The following is a 7,267-nucleotide window of genomic DNA, read 5'->3' as shown; positions in this document are numbered from 1 at the left end:
GCTATGCAAAAAGTTTGAGTTTACATAGGCTACAGGGATGTATTTTCTTTATGGGAATTTGAAACCTGAACATCACAACGAGTCATCAGCCTTTGAATATTCTAGAAGAAAGAACATGGCAACGAGTGATAGTTTTCTGTGCTCTAGGGCACCATTTTAAATTTTGGGTACAAGTTGTTTTGGATATTGAACACTTGGATCTGGCTATTCAGTATTCTCATGTGCTAATTCAATATACGAGTTTATAAAATAAAAGGCATCAAGACACTAGATTGAACTATACCATCAATTTTTTCTAATGTATTTAACCTCTATAAGATTTTTTTTTGGATCATTTGGATCCCTCTATGCCGTTTAACGAACGATATGTCTGTATGGCAATTATGCATGTCTTTTGAAGTTTGATAGCGGGTGCAAAATGCAAAACGGTCGTTAGTAGAATATATCAGCTCCTTTTCCTCTACTTTCCTCTCTCTCCTGTATTGAATTTTTTTCTGCATCACAGATTGACTCGGGGTAAAAAGACTAATATAAATATCTTCTTTTGTCAAAGGAGCTGCAGTGTTTAACCCAAATTATTCTACAAGCTGGAAGTATCCTCTGATTACTCAGGATCTTTCCTTCAAATATTTTCGTATCCTCTGTTCATACCAGTGATCAGTCAATTACTCTATGCAGGGCATACTTGCATTTGATATAGCAGAGAACTGATGATTTCCTGGCACAATAATATATGATGATATTCTATCGTTATTGGCGTTTTCTCAGAGCATCATCTGCAGCTGTCATGTCAGTGTTAAATATTTTAGTTGGAGTTTCTATATGATTTTTCACTCATTAAATCACATAGCACATATACACTCAAAGATGGCCAAGGCGCCATTCTGGTGCATTGCCAAAGTAGATAAATCTTAATGTTGGTCAGGTCTGTCTTGAGGAGATGATTCCAGTAAGGAAAGTACAAATTGGAGGAGCATCAGGTATTGCAACCAACATTTTTCCAATCTTAAATCACTTGTATTCTGATTTCTGGAGCCTTTGTTTTATTTCATTTACAAGGTTCAGTAAAATGACATCTGGCTAGATTGTTACACGGATGTTCTGGATAGTATTGATATAGATCAATTCTTCCGGATCTTATTTTTATTCAGGTTTGTAAGTCTTTCTAGATTGATGGGAGCATCTTATATGGTTGACACCTTCAAGTCACGCTTAAAGTGGAGCCTAGAATGCCTGGCCATCTTGTGTCCTACGGATGATTGAGCACCATGAGCATATGCAAGTTTGGTGCGGGATTTTTTTACTTTGAGACTGACAGTTTACCACCATATTTCCTGAAGGTGTGTTCAATTTTTCAGTTATTTTTCTACCTTCTTATTTATGCACCTAATTTGTTACAGAGTTAAACTGTGATTCATACATAATCATTGAATATTTCTGTGCAAGGACTTGCAGTATTTTGCAACAATTAAACATGTGATTCCTTACAGCAGAAGCCTGCACCCACTAAAACTGCAACTTGTTGAATTGATGATGACTAACCATCTACCACCCACACATATTTGAATAAATTTCCATTCACAACTCTTAAAGGCATAGCACACAGGCATATGAAGATGGATTGAGATTTCATTGTGAAGATCATACGTGATGTACTGACAACATTCTTCATATGTTATTGTTCTTTATTAAGTGTACCAGTCTTCAGATTGATGAACTATATGAGTTCAAATTGTATTCTATATGAAGATACTACAATACAAAAATTAGCATCAACTATATTTAGAGGGGTAAAACTCTGAGAAGTATACTGATGTTCTTACATAATACTCCGTATTAGGGAGCATATGGAGCTTGTAAAGTATTTTGATTGAATTTATGTCAGTCAACACGTGCATTGTGCATGAAAATACTTATGTACATTTTTTACCAGTGAAAGGGTTACTGTTTAAATACTAAGTGCTCACTTCTTGAGAAATAAGACCCATCATATAGTTTTTTGGGGCTGTATTCATCAATGGACATCGTAAGGACATTCCAAAGTCCTGGTTTCGTGAATGATATGTTCCTGACATGGACTGAACCGTCAAGCAGACCAACATGTTTTCTCCTTACGTACTACTATATACATGATACAAAGGAGAACTGTTTACTGAATTTAGAAAAAATTGTATTTTCAGGGTTTAGGTTTGGTTGTTGGGAAGGAGTATGTTAAGCTTGCAATTTTTATTTTCACAAATCGAGATACAGCACGTAGAGTCATTTTTCTTTCAGCTTTTGGATTGATCTAATATCATTCTAATGTAATAAGAATTAGGATGGATCCAATTTGATTCCAATGTAAAATGCATTAGTTCATTTACGGATACGTGCGTTGCACGTGCACATTTACTAGTGCATGTAAATACTGCATGTCTCTAGAACATCATCAGGGTGGTGGCAAAGGCCGCGGCGAGGGCGACGAGGTCGCCAGAGGCGGTGTAGCGGCGGTCGGCCTTACCGTGCGGTGCCGCCGACGAAGTAGTACGTGACATGGGCGCCACAGACGGGGCCATGCCGGGCACATTGTACCTGAGTGCTGCGCATGTACTGACGGGCGGTGGTGTGGCGACGCGGCAAAGCCCCGGAAGCGCGAGCAAGCGGGAGTTGTTGATGGCGATACCGTACGCGTCGGCGGCGCCGGAGAGTAGCTCGCAGAGGCAGCTGGGGTTGGACCCCACCGTCCCGGCCAGCTCCGGACAGCAACACGCGGGAGGCCGCGCCGTCTCGCTGCCCAACTGCACGAACGGCAGACAATCCGACATGTTGAGGAGGGAGCTGAGGCACGCGGCGTCTAGTTCCGTTGGCGCCGGAGGGGCGGGCGTCGCCGCCGTTGCCGTGGCCGCGGAAGGTGGCACCGAGACGTCCTGCGCCGTCCCCGCTCCGCACATGGTCGTCGTCGACAGCACCAGCAGCAGCGCCGCGACGAACACGGCCTGACGCGGCCTGACGGAGACGCGGTGCCGGCGCCATGGTTGATGATGAGCAAGGTGAGGATGAGCGGAGTCGCGGCTGTTTTTTGGGGAGTGCGCGCGGCGCTGCTTGCAGTGTTGTAACGTAGCAGGAGTGGAGCGTCGTTTTATAGCAGGCGTGCGCGTCCTGGTAGCGACTGGAGACCAGCTGTGCTTGAGCGAGTTCCCCGGCCCCTTCTCACTGTGCCGCCACCTGCGGCACAAGCACAAGTTCTTTCACGACAACACTCGCGTCCATGCCACCGCATGCCATTCACATGTTCGACAGCTCTCCCAGTTAATTCATACGTCTAGAACAAAGATGTTTCATGCAATGCTTTCCGTGTGTTGTCTTATGCAGATCAATTATCCCTATGCCTTCAGTTTAGGCCGCAGCACCAGCCCTCAAACAGAATTAGGTTCATGCTAGCGAAACAGCCGGGATTTTGTTCCGATCGTTACCACCCCTTGACACAATGTGGGATGCGTTTTTAGCCAAAAGGTTAGACATGAGGGCGGTGTCATTTTTTGTAGTAAGATAGAAGTGTGACACCAGACATTCACCACTTACCTACCATCACTGCAGGTTCTGCTTTAATAGTAAAGATCTCATGTATTTCAATAACCATTGACAGATAAAGTCTGAATTTATTTACCATAGGTTGGATCCATTTTCTTCGAGAGTAAGGTTTAATCCATTTTCAGATATTATACTCTAAAGTTACAAAGAACTTGGCAATGCAGAGTTTGCCTGAGCCAACAAGCAGGAGGTGTTGGGTCTCTTAGGCCACACTAGTTTTTTTTCACATTTTCCGTGTAACCAGTGTCCTCGCCATGGATGCTGCAACTCGCATCCACGACCCAAACGCCAGTCTACAAGAAATATGCATGATTGGTATTGGGCGCCACGCCAGTTCAAGCACACAATTGATTTGAAGCTTGGGATTCACGCAACTTCCAAGTCAGTACTTCGGAGAGCATTGGAGTTCTTAGCATAAAACTACCATATTTGTGCCAAATGTTCGGAAAACTACCACTTTTTGTCAATTTGGCAAAAAACTACCACTTTTGTGCAAGTTTTTTTGCAATGTGCTCTAAAACGCGAATTAATCCAAATTGACAGCGAATCTAACGGCCGGACCCACCTGTAAGGATGACGTGGCGCTCAGAGATATTTTCTCCCCACTAGTAGGGAAACGCTTATAGGTGAAGCTTAGTTCTGTGGCGCACCACTAAAAGTGCGCCACAGAAAGTTATTTTGTGGCGCACCAGGCAAGGTGCGCCACAGAAATAGATTAATTTTGTGGCGCACCAGGGAACCATGCGCCACAAAAACTTGGTAGGCCCCACACCCCGTCACCCCCAATCATTGGTTTTACTTTTTCTATGGCGCACTGACCCAGGTGCGCCACAGAAATGGCGCAGCTCCGCGGTGCGCCACCAAAATAAGGTATTCTGTGGCGCACTGTGCCTGGTGCGCCACAGAAATAAGGTATTCTGTGGCGCACTGTGCTCGGTGCGCCACAGAATTAGCGAACCAGATATACAAAAGTAGAGCCAACCTCCCACCTACCACACTACCCAAGCCATTCTTCTTCCTCCATCTAGCTCGTCCCCCCTTCTCTCTCATACCATTTTGGCTATACTTTTCACTTGCTTGGGTATTTATTGCATTTACTTTGGTTGATACATAATTGGAGTTGAGGAGAAGGCTCTCCATACTCTCTCCTCCTCTCGAACTCATCGATCGCGATCTTATCTCGGTATCGAATCTACAAGGTGAGTAGTTGGAGGAGACATACATATGCTTGGAGGAGACATGCATATGCTTGTAGATCTTGTGTGGCCGTCGTGTGTATGGATGCTTGTTGCAGGTGAAGCGCTTGTGTGTGTGTGCCGGTGTGGTGCACGGTGTTTGCCGAAATGTTGATTCATTTCCGTTTCGGCAAATTTTTGCACTACCCATATGTCCTACCTTGAGGAGAGGTCATGCCGAATTTTTCCGTTCCATGTAATACCTTGAGGAGAGGTACGGCCCATGCATGTGTGTGCATGTGTTGCGGTTCTAATTTCCTGTTCTATGTATACCATTTGCAGGCAAGCATGGTCCTCTCGACGAGTTCCGCTCGAATCTCTAGATACAAGATAGACGCGAAGGAGGACATGATTCGGAACAATAGGCGCCAGATAAGATTTAGATGACATTGTTGCGCCAGCCCGCCAGCCCGCGACGTGAAACCGTCCCGCCATCCGTCTGTCCCGAACGACAACCACCACTGCACCGCGGGCGTCTGCTCTGCACTGCCGGCCGCCGCCTGCCGAACACCACCACTGTTGCGCCCTCTGTTGCGCCTTCCGCCGTCGTCTTTGGCTCTTTGGCCACCCGTCCACAAATCGACGCAGGCGCCCTGGGTGGAACCAAAGCTGCATCCCTGCAGCTTCTCTTTTCAATTTACAAATCTGCAAAATCAAAGGTTTGTTTTCAGAAGTGTACATACTACCATATATTTTCTTTCTAACTTTCTATCATACGAGTTATCACAGATAGAGAAGCTCTAAATAGGAGGAGAATTCATATGCTGACCTGGTTGTCTTGGCTGCCACTCACACATAGCCAACAGATAGCCAACCCCCTTGGGGTGGGCTACGATCAGAGCTCCACTGAAGGTGAAATAGCAAGCTTGCAGATTTAGATTAACAAACAGGTTTTTCTGCTTCAACCCTGCTGTCATCCTTCTCTTAATTTGGTTTCCTGCTGGCTTGAACATGATAATGATGGTAATGTTAAAATGTTAATAGTAATGGCGGAGAAGAGATGGTTGGTCAGTTTTTTTTTTCCGATATGGGAGCATTGCTCCGGCCTCTGCATCAATAGATGCACACAGCCATGTTTTTATTAAAACGAAGGTTCAAACAAATATCCTTATTACAACCCAAAGATACCTAAAACTGTAACAAACTGTAACAGTAACCAGCCAACCAAAGATGGTTGGTCACTACGTTGATAAAGCCCATGTGCAAATCTGTTGTCAGCACAAAAATCAGCATTCACTTGTGCTTGGGAATAATCAATGTAACCACCTCTACATCAGAACTTCACTACATTTTGTACAAAAGGATAAACTAATATAAACTATGATAGCGGGATTGTGGATGTGATTTTAATCATTCGATATGCGCTGCTTTGGATCAACAAAAACTATATAGATGAATGTGTGTATGGCATGGTGTGTTTCCTTTTTGATAATTACAAGCATTCATTACATTTTCACTTAAATGTAGATAAGAGATGACAAGTTATTTTAGGAAGAAATTTGAATTATTTGCTATCCTTTGTAAAATCGATGTAAACTTCTAGATCCAGAGCATGCCCCTTCACAACTATGGACTGGCATGTCAACAGTGCCACATCCCATGTAAATAAGAGAGAGAAAACCAGCAGCACTCTATTTCATTCCAGAGCCATACACAAAGAGCTGATTGCCCACGAAAAATGCCTAGCCTCTCATACTTTAGCAAAGAAGTGGATAAATATTATGCTATGTTCATTTTGCCAATTTGAGATAGTTCAGTCTAACATCTTGACATCCCAGCTGAAAAAAACATCTTGAACACACCATTTGGACTAACTTTTTGTATAGAGCGCAAGCTACTGGTGGGGAGTTCTGTTCCATGTTATCTAGAATTTATACAACAATTATTCTATGAGTGCTATATTGGATAATATTTTACACGACATCCAAATCGACAAGAAAGAAAGAATGACTTTACCTTCTCTGGAGAGGATGAACCGGCCTGGATGCAGTCCTTGGAGGGCAGGTCGTGGAGGAGGTGTGGAGCAGGGGTTCCGGCCGGAGGTGGTCGTCCTCCCGTTGGTGAGTCACCGGTCGCTGGAGGCGCGGAGGCGTCGGTCGCACGGTAACGGATCGGGGGTTCGATCGCCGGAGCTGGGGCAGATGCAGGGTCAAGACAGTGAGTGCGATCTACATGGAGTGGGATCGAGTGGGATTTCCTTCATTGCGTCGAACGAGAGTGAGGGACGCGTGTTTGTCTCGGGCCTGTCGGCCGACCGCTCTTTTCCCTTTCCTCTATTCGGGATGAAGGAATTCTACATGTTGCTTTCCCCTGGAATTTTTCAATTTGGAGCCGTTCTGGACAAAGGAAAGAGTGATATCAATTATTTTGGGGAAGGCAAAGTTTCCTGCACTTTTCATGGGAAACAAAACATTGGCCCAGATCAAAGGAAAGCCACACTCTGTTTTTGGAAACATGTACGT

General features: G+C 44.4%; 1 long non-coding RNA gene across 1 annotated transcript; it reads left to right on the top strand.

The window, feature by feature from the left end:
* The first annotated feature begins 200 nt into the window (after nt 1-200).
* LOC124654917 lies at nt 201-1,527 on the top strand. Its single transcript, XR_006988511.1, has 3 exons — nt 201-789; nt 926-980; nt 1,152-1,527. It is a non-coding gene; the product is annotated as an uncharacterized LOC124654917 (long non-coding RNA).
* The last annotated feature ends 5,740 nt before the right edge of the window (nt 1,528-7,267 follow it).

This window comes from Lolium rigidum, chromosome 5 (genome assembly GCF_022539505.1).
Source record: "Lolium rigidum isolate FL_2022 chromosome 5, APGP_CSIRO_Lrig_0.1, whole genome shotgun sequence".
NCBI lineage: Eukaryota > Viridiplantae > Streptophyta > Magnoliopsida > Poales > Poaceae > Lolium > Lolium rigidum.
This window is presented reverse-complemented; position numbering and strand designations above follow the sequence as displayed.